Below are 22,137 nucleotides of genomic sequence, written 5' to 3'. Positions count from 1 at the left end.
TCGCCACCACAAAACTGAAGCATGTACACATTCTCAGACATCCTGTTGGTAAACCTCTTTCTTCTGCTTCAAGCACTTCTGTGTCAGGTTTAGAGTGATATTCTGCTCGTCCAATGAAATGTTGTGCTTCAGTGTTTTAACTGCTTTTGCACTGCTCTGTTTATTCCCCTCTTGGTGTTCTGAGTGGCTCTTTGACAAAGCTATTTCTTGCCCGAGGGTGTATTTTGCCACGGCTTGAAAAATGTTGCATGAATCATCAGCGCGCACACACACACACACATACACATCCCAAGTTATGTTTTTGTGTATCCATGGCCAGCTTTATTATTCACTGTTGATTATTCTAGATTTGGGTTGCAGATTTGCTGTAACCCTTTACTGTACTCCTTTCAGCCCGAGACCACGTAATTGCATCGGCCCTCCCAGTCATCTCAGGGGTAAAGAGTCCTTTCTGACCCCCCTCCCCCATTCACAGAAGGTGTTTTCCAGAGTGGTTGCTTAAGTATTTAGAAAATCCAGCCCCAGAATCTACAACCCCTAATCAGGAAAAGTTGGGACGGTATGTTAAATCAAAATTAAAACGGAGATTTGTAAATTATCTTTGACCTGTATTACATCGGGGAAAAAAAATACAACAGTACATTATTTGATGTTTACCTCGTGAATTTTTGTTTTTTTTTCCAAAATAAACACCCATTTCAATTTTGATTCTTGCAACATATTAAAAAAGTTGGGACAGTAAAGCATTTACCATGGTGCCATTCCTTTTCACAACATTTAAAAGACGTTGAGGGATTGAAGACGCCAAGTGATGAAGTGTTTCAGGTGTAATTTTATCCCGTTCTTACTGTAAACAAGTCTTAAGGTGTGCAACAGTACAGGGTCTTCGTTGTCGCATTTTGCATTTCAAAATGCGCCAAATATTCTCTGTTGTGGGCAGACATGCCGGTCCATCACCCGTACCCTCTTCTTCCACAGCCATGCCTTTGTAATGTGTGCAGATTGTGGTCTTGCATTGTCTTGTTGAAATATGCATGGGCGTCCCAGGAAAGGATGTCCTGAAGATAGCATATGTTTCTCCAAAATCTTTATACACGTTTTGGCATTAATGGTGCCATCACAGAAGTGTAAGTAACCTTTGCCAAGGGCACTTACACAACCCCATACCATGACACAGACCCTGGCTTTTGGACTTGTTGCTGGTAACAGTCTGGATGGTCCTTTTCTTCTTTGGTCCGGAGCACACGATGTCCATTTCTCCCAAAAAAAGACCTGAAATACTGATTCGTCTGACCACAGTACAGGTTTCCACTGTGTGACGGTCCATCCCAGATGCCTCTGAGCCCAGAGAAGTCAACGGGGCTTCTGGGCACAGTTAACATAAGGCTTCTTTTTGGCACAGTTAAGTTTTGGGAGTTTTTTTTATAAAATTATTTCTGATTTTTCCTTTTTTTTTCTCCCAATTTAGTGGCCAGTCGATCCCTATTTTAGTTCAAACACCCACCCTCGTACTACATGTGTTCGCCAACTGCGTCTCTCCGGCCGACAGTCTCGAAGGAGACGCCTCCCTACTTTCGTGACAAGGCGAATCCAGGCCGAACCACTGCTTGGCACAGTAACGTTTTAACTGGCATTTGTGGGTATAACTATGTAGTAATTTTTCCAATTTTCCATGCCATCCTGGCTTTTTCTGAGTTGGGTTTCTATGACAACAGCTTCTTGCCCTTTGACTGGCCTGATAGGTTTTTAATTGCATTTTTACCAACATCAGGGAACTCTGGATGAGAAAAAGACATTCAAGTTCACACAAACATGCATGCAGTTTCCCCAAGCGTATTTGAATAAATGTGCCATATTTGTCAATGTTTTGTATCGCACATAAGACAGGTGTAATTATGTTGCCTGGGGTTGCACGAGATCATTTGAATCTGAAAAAAAAAACCAACAACTTCTTCCTGTGCCATACACCCCAGCTGCAATGACCTTCACAAATGGAATGTGAGCTGTAGCCCTTACTGTATCTGAAGCATGCCAGCTTTACCTTCAACAATCTTTCCTTCATTGACCCCATCCTCCCTCCATCTTCTTTGCCCAAGGCAGTCTCTGCTACTGTTTCGTATGGCAATCCACAGTTGAGCATGCCAGTGAAAAGGGGGAAAAGACACATCACAGTACCTGGGGCAATGCAACAAGAAGGTCATCATTCAATCTTGTGAGGGATAAGTAAAACATAATCACCACCTGCTTCATGAGTCTGCCATCCAAGTCAAATTTCATTCATTCTAATGCAATACATCTGGGGGTTTGGGTTCAGTTAGAAATAAGAAAGAAATACAATGCGTTTGTTCCTCATTTGGACCCACAAAGATTCTCAGTTAAATTTCCTGACTTAAATGCAACTGACTCCGATCCTGCAATGTGCCCTGGTCTACCTGCTAGCCAAGTTTCCAGTTGTAGGAGCAGCAGGACCTTTGTATGCTTACTGGGAGACTGATTGGATTGGAGGGACAGGGTCCCCATCCCCCTATCCCCCCATACCCATAGACTGTGATGAGGAATTAGGCTTTGAAACCCTTTGAGGAGGTGGTGGTTGGCTGGAGAACAATACAACCTGGGAACGGCTTGTGGCTCATCCATCTCACTGTGTCACAAAACACTGCCTCTCCTTTCAAAGACTCGAATTCCACCCAATGGTGCATGCACAAAGGAAGAAAGCAAGTAATATTTAGAAAAGGAGCTTGCAAGGATAGGCTCATCAAAAGCAATTTTCCAGTAGCTTGACATCCATTGAAAGCATCCCAGTTTTAACAGTTATTCCCAAAGCACAAATATCCCAGGAGTTCCCCAGCCCATTATTACATCCACCAAGCCTACAGTGTCTACAGTATGCACTTTGTGAAACTGTAGTTCTGGTTAGAGACAGTTACTGTTTTATCGAGTTGGTCCACAGAGGCATAGTTCATGGAGCACGTAATTTTCTCATCGCACTTTGAATAGCAGACATGCTATGCATTCCTTGATGTAAACACCAGCCTTTATAAGGTTGTTAAGTAGAGCAGAGTCCCTGTCTGACGATTGCCTGCCCTGTCTGCCTGCTTACATTCTATGTGTCTCATGGTTTGTCAGCTTTGGTTAGTCCCCTGGCCTGAGGCGGGCCCCATTTGAGGAAGTGAAGTGCACGAACTTTTAAATGCTTGCATCCCTCAAGGCAAGTCCATAAGACAGAAGAAAAAAACAATATCAGACATGTTCTCTCTTTCTAAGAAACACAGCTGTAGCATGACCTGTTTGTCCTTGAGGCATGGGCGGCATCGAATAAGAACGTCTGACCTATAAATTCATACTTGCCAAATTTTGGGGTAGAACCACATGGTCCAAATATTTGCGAATCTGCACAGCTCCAAAATCAGACTAACACCACAAAAGCTGTCATGACGGGGTTTTTTTTTTGTAATCTAAACCGAAGCAGATTTGTGAAAATTTTGTTTTTTAGTTGCCCCCCCCCCGCCTTTTTTTTTCTCTCCCAAATTTTATCTGGCCAATTACCCCACTCTTCTGTGCCGTCCCGGTCGCTGCTCCACCCCTCTGCCGATCCGGGGAGGGTTGCAGACTACCACATGCTTCCTCCTACATGTGGAGTCGCCAGCCGCCTCTTTTCACCTGACAGTGAGGAGTTTCGCCAGCGGGATGTAACGCATGGGAGGATCACGCTACCCCCCCCCCCCAGCCCCCCCCCCCGAACAGGCGCCCCGATCGACCAGAGGAGGCGCTAGTGCAGCGACCAGGACAAATACTCACATCCGACTTCCCACCCGCAGACACGGCCAGCTGTGTCTGTATTATGTCTGTAGGGACGCCCGACCAAGCCGGAGGTAAAACGGAGATTCGATCCGGCGATCCCTGTGTTGGTAAAAATGTTTATATGTATTTTCCATTACAGATTGATTTTATTGCAGTAATGTCTAAAGATCCGGTTGATCAATTTCTTCTCCAACCTTTTGACCTCACTCCTTAACCTTTGTGCTTGTAAAAACTCACAGGTGGTGGGGGATGGTTGAACGAGTGTTATAGCCTTATCATTTCTCCAAAGGGAGAGGAGCACATAAGCGCCCAATGAAATAACAAAAATGCCTTTCACACATGCAGTCCTTCCCTGAAATGTTCAGGGGCATTTCCTTCATGGGATCATGTGTGAATGGGAGCAGAGATCGATATTCAGGGAAATCTGTTCCGCCAGTGTCCCGCCTCAGGACCATAACCTGTCGGAAAGTGCAGGTAGGGCTGTGTCGCGGATTGCAGGGAAGCGCTGAAAAGGGTTACGTCTGTCTGACGAGAGACGCTTTCACGTGGCACGAACGAACCAATCACAAGACTCCGCCGGTGACGTATTTGAATCCGCGACGGTTGCCTTGCCTCGCGGGTGATTTTATAACGGTAGACGCTAGTTCCCATCGATGCAGAGAACGGAGATGGAGTAGAGAACGGTCAACTGAGCATGCGCGAAATGCCTCTACCACGCCTCCACACGCCCCGCGTAGCATCCAGGCGCTAGGATTCTAGAAGACCCACCCCTACTGTGCGTCTGATTAGCTAACTTTAACCCTAACCCTAACCTTAACCTACCCAAACAACGGAGGCAACGAGTACTTGCGCATGCTCAGTTGACCGTTCTCTGCGTCGATGGGAACTAGTTTCTACCATTTGATAACTTGCAATAAAAGTTTTGGGTTTTTTTCAAGAATGGCTGGAAACTGGACAGATTCAAAATAAGGGAGCTCCTCTCAGTCCGCGCAGAGGATGAAATCGACATCCACCGCCATCTCTTTTAAAAGCTCATTTTTATGAAATGGCTTTTAATTAGAGCTTTTCTTTTTGTATTGTGCTTTTATTCGTTTATTTTGTTTTCTCGAGATTTTTATTTCACTGTCTTTTATCTCTGCCTCTTTTTATTTTTTTATTTTTTTCAAGGAAACAAATCGAACTGAACAATTACAGTTGAAAGACTATGATATTTTTTTAACATTTGAACATCCCCAAATCCCACATCCTGCTCCCCTCCATGTACTCCTACCCCGTCCCGCAGCCCCCTTCTCAGAACAAAATTAAACCACATTAGAGTAGGTTAAATATAAACACGAAAAAGGGAACAAAAGAAAAACAACAAGTTTAAATAAATAAATAAATACAAAATAAAGAAGCGAGTAAATAGATACAAGGATAACTACTGTACTAGCATCTGCGCCATTTTAATTGTCATTTGGAGCTTTATGGGGCTGGGTAACTGCTGGCTGTGCATGTGGTGGGCGAGCCGCCCAAGCCCGATTTGTATAGCGCCACCTCGCCGGGAGGGAGGCAATTAACATATTCAATCAATGGCTTCCAGTGAGAATAAAACCTATCAGAGGAGCTCCTCAGTGTAAACTTTATTTTTTCCAGTTTAAGCAGAAACAGAATGTCCCTTAGCTACGCTTTAATAGAGGGTGGCTGAGAGGATTTCCAAAGGATGAAGATTTTTCTAAGGGCGATTAAAGAGGCAAAGGCAATAACATTAGATTGGATAGCCGTTGTAGTGAGTTCGTCTGGGGGCCTACCAAAGATTGCTATGTGAGGGGACAGACAGATTTTCAACTTCAAAATTTCTGAAATCAGGTTTAAAAAAAAAAAGAATGCCAGAAGCCAGTTAGTTTGGGACATGACCAGGACATATGAGCCAAATCGCAAGGGGCTAGGGAACATCTTTCACAATTTTCATCCACTTTGCCTGGGTAAAGTTTGGCGAGCTTAGCCTTGCTATAATGGAGTCTATGAACTGCTTTGAACTGCATGAGACTGAGCCTAGCACAACTAGTGGAGGAGTTGACAGCTTCCAGAGCCTTTTTCTAGAGCGCATCTGAAAAAGTGGTCTGCAATTCTTTCTGCCAACAAACTCTAATCTTCTTGATGGCCAATTCATCCGCTGAGGATAAAAGGTCGTAGAAATAGGAGACATGACCCTTGGATAACGTTCCCACCTTGAGTAATAAGTCTATGCCACTATAGAGGATTTGAGGGAAAAGGGGGCAGTGAGTTTTACCTAAATTTTGTAGCTGAAGGTATCTGAAGAAATCAGAATGATCTAAGTTAAAGGCCGCACGCAGTTGATCGAAACTGGCAAATAGACCATCTATATACAAATCTCTCAGGTGGAGGAGACCTCCGCTTTCTAGCCAGGAATACCGAGGATCCATCTTGGCTGGCATAAACAAGTGATTGCTTCTATTTCTTGATTGCATTGTGTATTTTCTGTTTTTATGTCTGTGTAGCACTACAAATAAAGTTTATTTATTATTATTATTATTATCCATCCATCCATTATCCTAACTGCTTATCCTGCTCTCAGGGTCACAGGGATGCTGGAGCCCATTCCAGCAGCCATTGGGTGGCAGGCGGGGAGACACCCTGGACAGGCCACCAGGCCATCACAGGGCCCACACACACACACACATTCACACCTAGGGACAGACAATTTTTAGTATGGCCAATTCACCCGACTTTCATGTCTTTGGACTGTGAGAGGAAACCAGAGCCACTGGAGGAAACTCACACAGACACGGGGAGAACATGCAAACTCCACACAGAGGACAACCCAGGATGACCCACCAAGGTTGGACTACCCTGGGGCTTGAATCCAGGACCTTCTTGCTGTGAGGCGACTGCGCTAACCACTGCACCACCATGCTGCTTATTATTATTGTTATTATTATTATCATCTGCTGAACTGTCCCTTGCCCCATCAAATCTGGCATCGCCGTGGCATGTGTGAAAAGGTGCAAGACAGAAATGTTCCTGAATATAGATGCATATGTGAATAATGAAAATCACTAGCAGTGCCTGAAAGATTACCCCAATAATTTACTGGGAACTATGTGTGAAAAGCACTAAAGACACAACTGTATTATCAGTTTGGTGCCTTTCTGTTAAGTAACATTATGTATCTGAAGCAAAATTTCCCCTGGTACTTTGTTCCACTGCTTTGCAACACATACCAACTACAATTTAAGACAGTTCTGACAATGATTTCACTTTGAAACCTCATCTGTCCGGAGCATTAAATCTCTAAACATGGTAAACTGTCAAGCTTGTATTTGTAAAATAGAAACTTCCATATTCTCTGGAGCAGAAACTGAAACAGATACTTTATGTGATTTGGTGCATTATCCTTTGGTATATTATATTATATTACATTGGACAACAAATGCAAATTATTTTTGACACAGGTTTACAAAAGGTGTTTATTCTCTTGATTTCTGAAATTTAATGACATGGTAGATAATTGTTGCAATTTGGTAGGCAATAACAAATATTTCACCATCATCATACTGAAAAAAGAGCCTGGTCCTTACATTTATCAGGGTGACTGACAGTACCATATGAAATTGCTTCATGTGTGAAATATCTTACAAAATATGCATTTACCAGAAATAATTCTGAAAATGTTGTGGGAAAAGATGTGATACTTGCTTCTCAGACAAGTCTTAATATTTCTAGCATGATTTTATTGCACAAACTAAATGTGGTTTGACCAAAGACAGCCTTAGATAGGCTGTCCCATGAAAATTAAAAAAACAATGCATATGTCTAAATTTCCATAAGTGATTGAGCATCCTTTTCAAAGGCCCACCACAGTATGTTTCAGTAGATCATTAAGTTTTTAGGAAATTGTAGAAATTAGAATATTCTGTACAACCAAAAAAAAATAACGCTTGTTTTTAGCTCTTCTTAAAATATTCAAATGGCTTGTTTTCTGGAGTACTTGGGGGGGGGCAGGCAACACAGAAATTTACATTTGGTTTTATGGTAATTCCAACACAAACATTATCAATCAAGTAGCAGGTGTAGGATAAATTACAGCTCCAAAGGCAGCTGATAAATATAGTGTAACCTTACTCACAAGTGGTCCGAGTCCAGAAAATGGGATATCACGTAAACAAAAATCGTGTATGTTATACAGTATGTATAAACGTATAAAAAGGAATGCTCTTCTGCAAAATTCAGTCTTGATGTACATGATCCATTGCTCCATTATGTATTTAAGTGGTAGAGCACAAGAGAGTGTGATACTATGAATAACATCACAGCTGTGATTTGGCCGAGGACACAAGCCAAAGGCAAGTACCATAACACACCCTCTTGTGTTCTACAGCTTTTACACTACGGCTGGAACCTAATCCGACTACGGTATTCGGCAAAGCACTAATAGTGGGTTTTTACAAATACATATTTTGTACAAATGTTTTATGAATCATTTGTTTTCGGGAAGAAGAAAAAAAATGTGAATAGCTGGTGTTTGTGACAGGAAACAGTAGGAGAGTGGAGGGCAGGGGGAGGGGGACATTGCTTGTGAGAGGCCATCTAAACCATAATTCTGGATGAGTGGAGGTGAGAGAGGGTTTGACAGTGTGTGAGAGAGAGTTTGATAGTGTGTGAGAGAGTGTAGCTGAGAATTATGGCCTACGCATCCTCTCGTAATTACTACGCAACTATTTTGTTTCGATTGGGGGTTTTCCCACGGTGCGCCCGCAATTGCCGCTGTGGGCTATGCATTACAAATTGCAGTCACTCACTCACTAATGGACAACCTGAGACGGAAGTTTAGTAGGGCGGGCTCACAACTGATGTATAGACACACGGACGACCACAAATAACGTTACTTAGGTGAGGATATGCGGCGGATCCTCACCGGTGTAACGCTAGCTATGGCATATCATATGCCATAGCTAGCTAGCTAGCTATATAGTTAGACTAGTTTACTCAACGCTTTTAGGATATGATTAATCCCTGGAACATAGTTGCTACTAGCTACATGTGCCGCATAGGTGCGCTATGGGTATGGGCGATTTTGTGCTTGTTTTTTTACCTGAACTGGTTTGCGAAGATAGTAAATTATAACGTTACTTGTCTTTTGCTTTCCTATTGGGCCTGCAATATGTGAACCGGACTTTGATGAGGAGATTAGCCTATTGTAACTGGTTATTTTCTTGCCCACGTGTCTTATTAGTAGTTTACAGTCGTCACCCTCCCCGGAAGCGCGCCCTCGTGCTTATTCTTCCCGCGCTCCGAAAAGACTTCTGAGGATCTACACATTTCCGGATCCCACCGCTGCCTGCCACCAATGTAACCGGTTATTTTTTTGCCCGGTGCGGGATTCGATACGGGGTGTACTGCACCACAAGGCGACATCACTAACCGCTCGGTAAAGGGTCAGACCCGTTAGCTAGGGACTAATGTGTCTTATTAGTAGTTTACACTATGTTTGCTCTGGCAATGTAGTACTAGCTAGTTCACCTTCACTCTGTGCTCACTGCTTAAGTCAGCCTGTGTGTCACACGGTTGCAGATATCACATTGGAGAAAAATAGAGCTATTTATAGCTATTCTAGCAAAGTTGCTGTGCCACTATTTCAACTTAGAAGATGTAGATGTTTATGTTTATACATGTTTATTGCTGGGTTTATGAAAACCGTAAGTGTGACAAAAACAGGATTGTTACACCTATTTTTGTTTTTATTTGAATGCAAATACAAATAATTCAACAAATGCAGATACACATACAAATACTGGGCTATCTGCACATCCCTATTTTGCACAACAGTCTTACAAAATAAAGAGAAGACCCTTAAATGTCATCCACCAGAAAATCCACCATGTGTGTCTTGTTGCTGTGCAGGCAAGTAACAATGTTACATTGTAAGCAATAAAGTAGAAAAAAATATCGTTAGCATATAAACTAGCTTAACTAGTAAGTCTTGTTAATTTTTGTTAAACACTTTGTAACATGACAATTAACATTAATAAGATAAATAACATTAATTAACACTGCTAGCTAGTTTAGTGCTTTTTAGGTATATAATAATTTTTGCTGGTATACTGTATGTTCATCTGCACATTGCCTTTGTTGTGTAGTTTGGGAAGAACATTTTTGCATCAGATTAGCCTGCTCACTTCACTGGTGGCATCTCCCTCTGTGTGTTGTCAGAGTTAGATTGTCTGGATATTTAGAAACACCCATTGTTGACACAGACACTTGATGACAGGCATTAAAATCAGCTGTTAGAAGTGAATAATACACGTGACATAAAAGTAATGTTATAGTAAATAAGACACGACTCTCAGCCAATCAGATCACAAACAACTTTTGTACAATCCAATTCAGTTTGCAGGAGTCTATCCCAGCAGGAATTGGGAGGAAGGCAGGAAGGCCCTGGACAGCAATTTAGAAACTCCAATTCACCTGACATGCATGTAATTCCACACAGTTGGGCAGGAATCAAATCCATGACCCCCTTGCTGTGAGGCAACAGTGCTAATCATTGTGCCACCTCTTGGTCAAGATGATGATGGACGCATATATTTTAGAATTACATTTTCAAAGCAAATGTTAATTTTTCTGCGTCATCAGTATTTGACACATTGATTTGCTTTTGTATCAACTTGATATCCCAATCTTGCTATCCCCATCCTTTCTGGTATGTCCTATGTCCTTTTAATTTCTATTTCATTGTTTGTCATGTCACAGTAAATCATGTATACAATGCCATAGCTTTAAACAAAACCTCAATTAAAATATACATACAAGAAAATCATCTTCAGATGAGCTTCAGTGTTTTACATTTTTATTTGATAATAAAACATGATTATACATATACAAACGAAACCAGTCCCTTGTTATGCCATATGGCCCAGTGGTAAACGTTTAGTAAAAAACACATGGTGTCAGTGCAACTTGTTCACTTCAGGTTTATTGTGATGCTCAGTCAAAGCACTTGGTTTGGAGCCTTAGAGAACAGTCATCACCAGAGCCTTCTCCCCTCCAGTTCCCACTGCCCACTGACTGACTGTTATTTAGCTTTCCAATGGAGGCTGGCCGTTCCCTTGGGAAGGCATGAGTGTGCCTGCCAGCAGGAATGCATTAAGGCAGTGGAGGGAAGATGGAGGACGGTGACTGGCTGCTGCTTTCCCTCTGTGTGAAAATGAGTCCATTAAGTCAGCCCCCCCCCCCCAGTCTCCCCCAGCCCTCTCTGTGCCTGTTGTCTCTGTTTGTTAGCGAGATGATTCCTTCTGTCATGTCAAAGGCAACATTATCATATTCTTGTTGCCGGGGAAACCAGCACACAGAGAGACAACGACTTTAAGCCTCCACAGCGTTTGATGCTGGTGAACATGAAAGGTTATCTGTGGCGCTATGGGAAATGGAATCCTGACATAGCTTTGAGGGTATCCTTCCTGTGTGTTTTCCACAGTGCTGTTTTCTGAGGAAATCGCCTTGGTTGTCTTTTTTAAACACGTTCAGTTTACTGAAATTGTAACTGATTTTTTTGTTTTTGTTTGCACCGTTGCACTGTACAACACCCTCGTTTGTGTTAAAGTTGTCAAGATCAAGCTTTGACCTCGCTTTTATTTGCCTCTTTAAAATTAAAGTATCGATAGATTTCCAGTTGTTGACATTCATTGTAATTCGTTTGTAAAATTACTGCATTTAATGTAGTCAGAAGAGGGTGAATCAAGACTTGTTCAGAGACATTTTCACCTGTCTCGAAAAGAATAATTCTTTAAATATTTAAATCAATACCTGTCTAAATGAAAAGCTAACAGAGTTGTACAGCTGCCCTATAATTTTTAGGCTCTTTTTACTTGTAGAGCCAACAGATCTGTTAAAAGACCACACACATAGCCATCAAAAGCAGCTCTTTAATTTCTGATACTTGATAAAATTGAGATCATATAATGTTTATCCAATATTTACACACAGAGAAATATTTTATCTGTATATAAAATTGTACTTTTACTCTACTTTTTTTAATAGTTTTATACCTGTTATTTATATATATATATATATGTATATATATATATATATATATATGTGTGTGTGTGTGTGTGTGTGTGTGTGTTTGTGTGTCACACACAATCTTAATTGTATCAGCAACAGTAATTGACAACTTACATTCCTAGTGCATGTAATGCACATGGCAATAAAATAATTTCTAATTATGATTATACTTAAACATATTTTAACCTTTTGTTTATACACATTATATATATATATATATTGGTCAAACATAGTCCGCCAGCAAGACTTGCAGAATGTCCAGTTTAAGTAAGATCAGTTCACTGAGAATGTGGGATCCAGTTCCGTATTTTTGGTAGTTCAATCCGAGTGGAAAGTGTTGTCCAGGATTTCCAAACCGCTCACGCTGCTCGTTGGTTACATTGTATCAGTCTCCAGCGTCGGGGGGGATACAGAGAACCACCGTGGCGCTCATCCACAAACGGCGAACACGGAGGAATTAAACCTGGACGGGAAGATATCCGCTGGTGGATTAATTGCGACAGAGTCACGGGAGAACATAAAACACGTGTAGGGCTTGAAACCGTAGCGTTAAAATGTCCCCTTCGACTCGGTGTTTTCGATTTGGAGCGGTATCTCGAAGTGTGATGGCAGAAGTCCAGTGAATCGCTGGCCTCCCCTCCTCTTGTGTTGGATGTCTTGGGGAGTGCACTGCCACTGGTTTGTGGAGCTTCACATTTTTGAGAGAGATTGTTGAAATTTCAAGTCTGTAACTTTGATTCGTTCTTTACCGTGGAGTGCACATCATCATCATGGACACACCTGGACTTGGAATAGGAGTGGCGAGTTAAGTCAGTAAGTTTCTTGATCTTTTTTTCCCCATCTTATTGTTGATGGTGCTACAACTCGCTAGCGAGCTAGCGTGTGCAAAGCAAGCTACAACCGACAGCATGGAGCACCAAGCCAGCTAAGCTAGCCAAGCCAAGCTGTATTTGGAGCTCATTGTCTCATTAAGCTAGCTAGCCTAGTCATGTTGGCTAACTATACGATGCTAAGTTAGCACTCTTGCTAATGGCTGCAAGAAGTTTAACTAACACTAACACGATCCCGTATTTGTTTTCACCCTGAAGAAAATAACACTAACGTTTTAATTGGAAACAGTGTGGCAATAGATACTTAACTCCAGGAGTTGAAAGAAAAACCTCCCCTGCACTAACGAAATTCTGTGTAAACTTTGGCAAACAAGATTCCCCCCCCCCCCCTATATTAGTTCGGTGGAGTTGCTGATGGTCTGTCAGTGTTATGCTTAAACGTGCGACGTCGCTTTATGGCGCACCATCGACTCTGAGTTTATATCCTGACAGTACCATAGTAGTTGGACGACTCAATTAGGTTCACCCATTAAAAAAATAGTTTTAACACTAGCAGTAAAGGTTATCCCCGCCTCCCTTCTCCGCCATATCGAAAATCCTTAAAGACTATGACAGTCATATTAAACGTAAGGCAAATAACCTGTAGTTGAGTATTAAGAGGTTCTAAAACACACCTCCGCTTTGTCATGTCAGGCAGGTCAACACTCAAATCCTAATAATGCATTTGGGTGTAAAACCTGGTATGATGAAGCACCTAATATTTACCAAGATACTTTCATTACACTGGTGAACTCCCCTAATGTCCCAGAGATAAGACTGGCTGGGAAATATTTTGCAGTTGCAGTGAAGATCAGACCTGGCTCACCTTGTCTACCAAGAAACTTTATCCGTCTTAATAAAAGGTGTCTTGGCTTAGGCACTTATCCGTCATGTTTTAGATTTGTTCAGTGTACACAAATCAGTGAGAATGGGTGGACTGGATGGAACAGTGTACAATCTAATTGGGCTGCAGGATGCCAACCCATGCTCTCAGAAACAATCTTTTTCAGACAGTGAAACAATTCTGTAAGTACCCAGTGAGTAATGGCGTATTTTGGAATTTTGACAATGAATGGACAATAGTTTGCAAGTTGACAAGTGAGTATGACCAGTTCTTAGATATACCCATTCCTGTCTTGCACCAATGTCATTTTGAATTTCAGTTGTCCCTAAATAACTTTTTTTTAAGTTTTATTGAAAAAGTGTGATATTTTTGTGACTCTGCTGTTTTCTTTAGCAAATGTTGAGTTGTATGGATGATACATTTCAGAGAAAATGTTAGTACTACCTACTTATTCAGTGAGCAATTATCTTTACACATTTGTGCAACAATAAGCCTACTGGTTTTTTGCATAAAACTTGGTAATTAGTGTTAGATAATTAAATTCATTACATTTAATAACACTTTGTGACACCTATGGTGATACGAGGTACTTTTTTTTAAAGATTTTTTTTGGCATTTTCCGCCTGTATTTGATAGTGATAGTAGAGAGGCGGGGGAGGGGGGGGTGACATGCCTCAAAGGGCCTTGGCCAGATTCGAACCCAGGCCGCTGTGGTAAGGACTCAGCCTTATGTGATACGCACTCTACCACGTGAGCCACCAAGACTCAAAACAATTTCAGTGGTTTTTCAGACAGCTCAGTATTATGGCTGCAAACTGAGTGTTATCCCTAAGATATATATATTAGGGAGAGATAAGTTAGAAAATTGGGATTGTTGCCCTTGAAGACCATCTACCCCAGTTATGATTTACTAAGTCTTAAATTCTTTGCTCAGAAAGTGCTCCCAAAGCTGTACATTCAAGTTTGAGGAAAATGTGTTTTTGTTTTATATTTATGCCGTTCAGCCAGTTCACGTTACAGCAGTGTGTTTATTTCCAAGTTTGCATATCTGATTACATCTAATAAGGCTGTTTGTCTAAATTGTGCTTGATTGAAAAAAAATACAGAGAGAATGCATAAATATCGAGATATATACTGTATATTGCCAAAGTTTTGAAAATATTGAGATATTTTCCATAGTGGCGAGCACTAAAAGCTGATAAAATGGATAGCAAGCACATGCTATTTGTTACAATTTGGCCACTACAGGTGGGCATTACTTCTTGGAAGAGTCAGGAGAGGCATGGGGGGAGGGATGGGGAGCAATTTAGCTGTGTGTCTGTTTTGGAATCTCTCTGTCGCTGCAGTCTGTCCTTTAGTGCTCAAAAATCACTGAGGCTAAAGCAGGTTTATCTAATCCGCAAACTTCTGCAAACTACCGCCTAAAGACATCTTCATGGTTGATTAGCCACACCTAGCAAACCCAGATAAAGCATGCCATAAACTTGATATTATTCTAATGCTATCTCTCAAATCCAAATACATTATTAAACTGTGACAATTCTTTGCTGGTAGCTTTAAGGAAAAAAAACTTGAAACCAAATGCAAACCTAAGGTTGTGTGTGTGTGTGTGTGTGTGTGTGTGTGTTTTTTTGTAGCGTAATCCTGATCAATCAAAAACTCAACTACACTACAGCTACTGTTGACCATCATTGTATCATTTTACCAAGAGATAAACACTGTGCTGATTCACTACACAAACATTTCATTTACTTTCTATGCACGGCCTGTGATAAACAGCATGATGGAAAATTTCAAAAATAACATTTAACTAGCAGTTTGGCAGTTAGCATACTTAATAGTCAGTTTAAAAATACTGTAACATGCATGGCCTGACTGTGGGCTGGTCACATTATTAATTGAATTCTATTATGGATTACTTGGCCATATAATATGTCATCGCAAACTGTAAGAGTTGAAGATTTTAGCTGTGTAGACCAAGGGTTTTGGAAACAAACCAAGTATTAATTTTTAACAAAAAAAATAAATACTAAATTCGAGGTGGCACTGAAGAAGCTGCTATCTTTTTAGTGTTCTTCCAAGGAGAATCCATAGCAAATTTATTCTGATCCAAGTATAGCTTGGAATTCAATAAGTGAAGTTTTACTAACCCCTGTTCATAAACTGTAGTGGAAAAAAGTGAGACCTCATTGCTCTAATTCTGCGTTCGAAATTTGGCTGGGCAGCTTCAATCAACATCCATCCAACACCACCTATGCTGAGAACCAAATGACATGTTTGATGGTACTTTAACAATGTACACCCAGCCAATGGTTGTTAATTTTAGTGACTTGTGCCTTAAAAGCTAGGTTCACACTAGGTGACTATCCCAAAGACTTTAAATTCTAGCCCTCATTTGCATAACCTTAACTATTTTAAAGACAGTTATAGTGCTATTCCATGACAGTCATATATAGGATAGGGTCCCACGGCACAAACAGAGCAATATGTTAAGTGCCAGGAGAATTGCTGTGACTTGTACATTGGGGAAACTAAACAACGCTGGCCAAGAGGATGGCACAACACAGAAGAGTCAACGCGTCAGGCCAGGACTCCGCAGTCTACACCATCTACAGGCCAGTGGCCACTCTTTCAAGGATGAGGATGTGCACGTCCTTGATAGGGAGGAAAGCTGGTTTGAATAAGGAGTCAGAGGCCATCTGTGTGAAGAGGGAATGACCATCCCTGAACCGAGGGGGTGGGGTGGGGGGCTAAGAGTACATCTGTCACCATCTTACAATGTTGTGATTGCAACCATTCCCAAATCCTCTGTGAATAGTACACATGGCCATTGTAACTCTAGTTCATGGTCAAGGCAATTTACATATGAAACCAATTGTTTTCGGTTGTTATGCCATTGTATTGTTTAAGGGTGGGGATACCTGCAGTCAGTTTAGACTGAAGAGATCAGTTGGATGAGTAATGAAACGTTTCTGTCAATAAACACTGTATCCAGATGAACTGATTCACCTTTCTTTGAGTCATAGGGTTTTTCCATTGGCACTTTTGGCCACACCGAGTCAAACCATGCCGCATTGATTTGTATTTCCATTACCAGTTTAAAGGCGCCTACTTGTGCCAAGTCATACACAAGACAGACCATCTCCGGACTCCAGCCAAAGCACGGCAGACCCACCTCTAAGTGGGTTATGGTGGCAACAGATGGGCTTTGTCATTGTTAAGTGACAATTCAGTGACATGTTTAAAAAGCCACCGCTGCCAGACATGGCAGATACGTCAGGTGTTCATCCGTTTCAGCTGTCTTAAAAAAAGCGAAGACAAAAGAGAATGGCAAGCGCTTGGTCTGCAGAAGAGGGTGCTGCTTTTAAACATCATCGATTCAAGACAAGGACATCATCAGTTAAAGACACACTTTCACGTTGTAATGGAAATGCAAATCCCAGCCGCGCTGGGCTGATGCGTCAAGTCAAACCGAGTCAAGCCAAGACAGCACATGTATATGGAAAAGGCCTACTAGTGTGACATCCTTTAGCGCTCTCAACAGTCTGTGTGATTCTTAAGACAAATTCAAACCTGTTTAATTTTGTCTCCTGTCTCAGGGGTAGGCTATGTCTCAGTCAACAGCCAATGGGCCTCGTTCATCACTCGTTCGTATGTACAAATTTGTTCTTATACACCCGTGGAATTTTTTTCAGTTCTCAAGATTGTCTGACAGTCAGAAGCAAAGCCTGATGGTTATTTTTAATTCCTTCCCGCTGACATCAATTCACCCTTCGCTAAGGCCCACCCCCCTTAGTTACTGTTGCTAAGTCTGTCAAGTTTTAACATTATTTTACGGTCAATAAAAGTAATTACTTACGTTGGAGCAGACAAAGCTGTGCTTGTTGATCTTTGAGGGGTTCAACTGGATTTGAGGACGTCCACATAGCTTTATCCACAGCCTACACTTTTTAGGGTTTGATTTTGGTTTTGGAAAGGGAAAAAAAAAACGTACAACCTCTCCGGGTAATGAGTGTCACTGTTACAAGTGCCCCAGGCACAACGTTTAACCATACCTAGCTAAAGTCCACAAAACCAGCTCAAAAATGAAGAAAATCCGAAACTTTTGCATCGGAGTCAACGGAGTGCCGCCATGAAAGTGTCGGACCTCTGTCGGAGCCTGTGCTATGCTGCGCTGTGAATGGCCAGTCTGCATTTTGGGGGCGTGGCTTAGCAAAGGGTGAATTGTCTAACCTCTTGCAACGAGCAGTCAGCCAGGCTTGCGAAGACGTCAGTGTTAGCCAATTGAGGTCTAAATTCAGGGGTTACCCAGGTTCTACTCTGACCTCTGAGACAAAGTTCAGGGCTAAAAAGTCCCATGGCTGTGTAAGAACAAATTTCTAGTATGAACATTGATGAATGAGGCCCAATGAGCTCTCCAGCAGGGGTGAAATGCCGGTTAAATTCGGAAGTCCTTTATTCTCACGAAAAGCATTGTGCAGTAAAGAGACATGGTGGCCAAAAAATGAAAAGGACTATATGCGATTGTAAATGGATCCTCTTCCTTTTTTGGTCATCACAAACAGCGACACAAGCTGCAGCAAAGGCAACAAGTACTTGTTTGTTCTCTCTTGTTATGTTTTGCACTTTGTTAACGCAGTGTTTCTTTCGTGTCCTGACGTACTGCACATTGATTGGCTACCTGAAATAAGCAACCTCATATATCTATCACGGCACGTTACGATGCTTGGATTCATTGTGCAGTGTCTCAGGGAGTCTTGTAATCGTCGCCCCTAGTGATTTCCAGTTGTCAAATGTGACACTCCTCTGGGACAGAAAGATGTGCGAGTTGCAGTCCTTAAGTGGGACATGTTCTCTAACTAGTATGTACGTACCAGGCTTAATTTATAGCCAGTGAACATATCTTTATAATGATATGGTATATGGTGTTTTGAAACTAAAGGCTCTCCTGTGTATCTTGAATTAAAGACATGGAATGAAAATGGACTGTTTTACCTTGTTAGCTCATTTTGCCAGTCATATAATGCACCTATCAAACAACTTCTGCCAAAAATTAAACTCAAATTCTGTTTATTTATTTCAAAATCTAACCACCTTAACCTCTTCTAAAACAGCCAAGTACGAGCAGGTGGGCAAGCAATATTCCAACAAATATCATAAAACGTGTTTTAGAATCCTATCGAATGTTGGATGGTTCAAATCACATCCTCCCCTATGTATGAATTCGCCCTAATGTCCTGTTACTTGGAAATACGTCACATTCGGGAAATGAGATACTCTGAATGTCGTTTGACGTTGTCTTTAAACCGCTAATAGCCCGCTGAGGGGTGTCACGCACAGAGTGCATGAAGACACGGGCTCTTAAAGTGAAGGGAGGAAATGATGGCTTTTTGCATTTGAGAAGAAAAAAAATTGCTGGTTAAAAAGCAAAGAAGACTTGTTTCGCTCTTCACGAGGCAGTTGGAAGAATTGACAGAAGAAGTGTGAACGCCATGGTGGACAATTTGTCTAGAGGGCTTGGTCCTATATTACACCGGTGAGTATATAAATACAAACAAATGTATCTTCTATTAATATTTTTATATGTAATTATATAATATTTCTTTAATGTGGATAATTATGTCTTCATAAAAGACAACTCATAAACAAAGTAACCTGTTCTGAACTTGTAATTGTCAGGACTTCTAAAAATCAGGAGGGTTTGCACGTTATTCACTCACTCAGTGCTACAATAATCTTTATTTTGTTAAACTGACCTATTTTTTGTAATGGGCCCCTGAATTGCGGCAAAACTGATTAATGGATTTTTCCTTCATGCTCTTTTGTATGTTCTGTAGCTCTTGAATCTTCAGGTGGTGAAATATCTGAAGACTGGGGCTGCCAGAACCACCCCCATCACAGCGTAAACAACACTTTCTCTTCTGAAAGAAGCACCTCCCATCTGCTGAAAAAACTCACCACACCTGCCAGACCTATTCCTGCAAGGGGAAGAGCACAGAGATGAAGGGGGAGGGGGTTGTTTCCATCAGCGCCTCTGAAGAAATGTGATTTAATCCATCCAGCAATAAAGATTAAGTATTTCTGTGGGTGTATGTTTATATTTATTTTAAAGTAAGGTGTTTGTTTCAAAAAGAACGAGTACCGTGGAGAGACCAGGAGGTCCTTATATCAGTCAAAAGGTTTTTGCATATTTCCTTGTGATATAAAAGTGGTGTTAAATATGATTTAAAGGTCTACACAACACTAAAACAACTTGTTTTTTTCTGAATACTGATGTACTTGGACACATCCAAATCAGAGACATCAACCCTGGTGCTTATCTTGACTTATTAGTGCATTCTATATGCTCTATAAGCAAAGCAGTGCATTTCAGCTAAGTGCTGCTTCTGTGGTTATAACTGCGTTATTACAACCACAGATTGTCATAGTCTTGGGTGTGATGGGATATGAGTCACAACCCCCCAGCTATGCCCTTCCACCTAATACTATAAATAAAAAGAATTCAAATTCTTCCATTGAGTAGAGGAGTACTGTATTTCCCGTACTACAAGTCGCGCTGTAGTATAAGTCACAATCAGCAAAAAATGCATTGTTGCGAGGGAAAAAAAAATGTAAATGCTGCTTCGGTGTATAAGTCGCATTTATGTGGTGGTACAGTATAGAGCCCTGCGTGGTGCTGTTTCCTTAATCCCACTCCCGCTGGTTTTTCGGAGCAGGTATGTCGCCTCAATCCAGAGTTGACAGATTTATGCCTGTTGTAGATCAATACTTTTGCACATTTGTCACAACTATCAAAGTCCAGTTAGTTTTCACCTTTTTCAGTGACAACTGAGAAATTTTCCAAATGTCAGATTTACCTTGCTTTGCTTTTGTATTGTAATGACCTGCTTTGAGCTTCTTTTCTATCTCATTTGTTGATTCCATCCTTGTGGTTAGCGCTAGCTAAATCCCGGGACCCACGGTTTATTTTTGATCGCCTGCACCAAAGTTAAAACCGCCCGCTCCCGCGAGATCCCAATCCCAACGCAGTCCTCAAATTCTGTATTTTCAATTGAGTCACACGATTAAACAGTGCCATCTAGTGGCTGTAATTGAAATGCAGCATATTCGTCTGACAAAATTTCATTGTATAAATCGCTTTTGAATGTAAATTGCAGGACCAGCCAGACGAGTACAAGAACGGCGACTTATAGTCCGGGAAATACGATATTTGAGCAAGAGACTTATTGAAAGAGAGTGAGCGGATACAGTTATTGAGAGAGACTAAAGTTACACATTTAAGTATTTTTCTGTAGTTTTAATTTGATAGTTTTTACATAGTTTTTGTTTGATTTTATGTAGTTTTATATACAGTTGTATATAATGATAATAATAATAAATCGAATTAACACTCTTCCTTCCCACTGTGGTTGCTGTTGACTCAAGAGTTATCCAAAGTAGATGGAGTTATCCCTAAAGGTAAAAAACCAAAACAAAACCTGTGGGGTGTGGTTTGATACATGTAGCCCATCCCAACATTTTCCCCATATTCTAGAATCCCCCCCCCTTTCTTCTCAGTTGTACTTGGCCAATTACCCTAATTTCCAAGCCGTCCCGGTCGCTGCTCCACCCCCTCTGCCGATCCGGGGAGGCCCGCAGAGTACCACATGACTTCTCCGATACATGTGGAGTCGCCAGCCGCTTATTTTCCCCGGACAATGAGGAGTTTTGCCAGGGGGACGTAGCGCGTGGGAGGATCACGCTATTCCTCCCAGTTCCCCATCCCCCCTGAACAGGCGCCCCGACTGACCAGAGGAGGCGCTAGTGCAGCGACCAGGACACATACCCACATCCGGCTTCCCACCCGCGGTAGGCAACAGAATAGACTGCTACGCTACCTGGACATCCTAGATTCTGGAATTTTTTAAATCTCAGATGGAGCCGTGGTCTGTCTAAACTTGGGTGTTTTATTGAGTAATTGACGACTTTTGGGAGATATTTTAGAACACTAAGACAACAGAAAAAAACAAACATGAAATCCAACATCAAAAGTTGTTTTTTTTTGTATTTGTTGTAGATTTGATGAAACATACAAAAATATATTGTCATGCACACCTTCAAAAGGCCCCAAATATCATTTGGCACAAAGTGGCAATTTGGCTTCATCAGATGGCCTTCGTGAGCATCCATCTATGCATATCCATTGGGAAAACAATGCAAATGCTCATAGTTTGGTGCTATATGTACAATCAAATTTGAACCAGCAGTTGGTATGATATTTGGCAATAGCCCAACTAAGTTGTATGCTTGAAACATAACCACTGGTATTTTATTTGTAGTCTGAAAATATTATCGAGTCAATAAAACAAATTATTGTATAATGCTTCTGGAACTGTAATTACTATCTAGGTAATATCTTACACTTCCAAAAAAAAAATTCTATTGAGTTACCCTTGAAGACACCGTGATTATGCATTCAGAAGTGCTCAAGAGCTACTGCTTTTAGTTTCAGTATGTCAGTTCTGGCCTTGGGCTTAGAAATCAAAGGTGCATGTTAACGGGTTTTGATGTGTTGATAAT

At 41.3% G+C, this 22,137-nt stretch overlaps 1 protein-coding gene across 2 annotated transcripts in view; it reads left to right on the top strand.

Moving 5' to 3' along the window:
- The first annotated feature begins 12,281 nt into the window (after window positions 1–12,281).
- LOC130111275 (zinc finger protein 609-like) overlaps window positions 12,282–22,137 on the top strand; it is a 101,249-nt gene continuing 91,393 nt past the window's right edge. For both annotated transcript variants that reach the window (XM_056278407.1, XM_056278406.1), the window contains exon 1: window positions 12,282–12,678. The gene's annotated coding sequence lies outside the window, so the exon portion shown is untranslated. The remainder of the gene's footprint in view (window positions 12,679–22,137) is intronic.

This window comes from Lampris incognitus, chromosome 4, assembly GCF_029633865.1.
Source record: "Lampris incognitus isolate fLamInc1 chromosome 4, fLamInc1.hap2, whole genome shotgun sequence".
NCBI lineage: Eukaryota > Metazoa > Chordata > Actinopteri > Lampriformes > Lampridae > Lampris > Lampris incognitus.
Note: the sequence above shows the minus strand (reverse complement) of the source record. Positions and strands in the feature narration are given on the sequence as shown.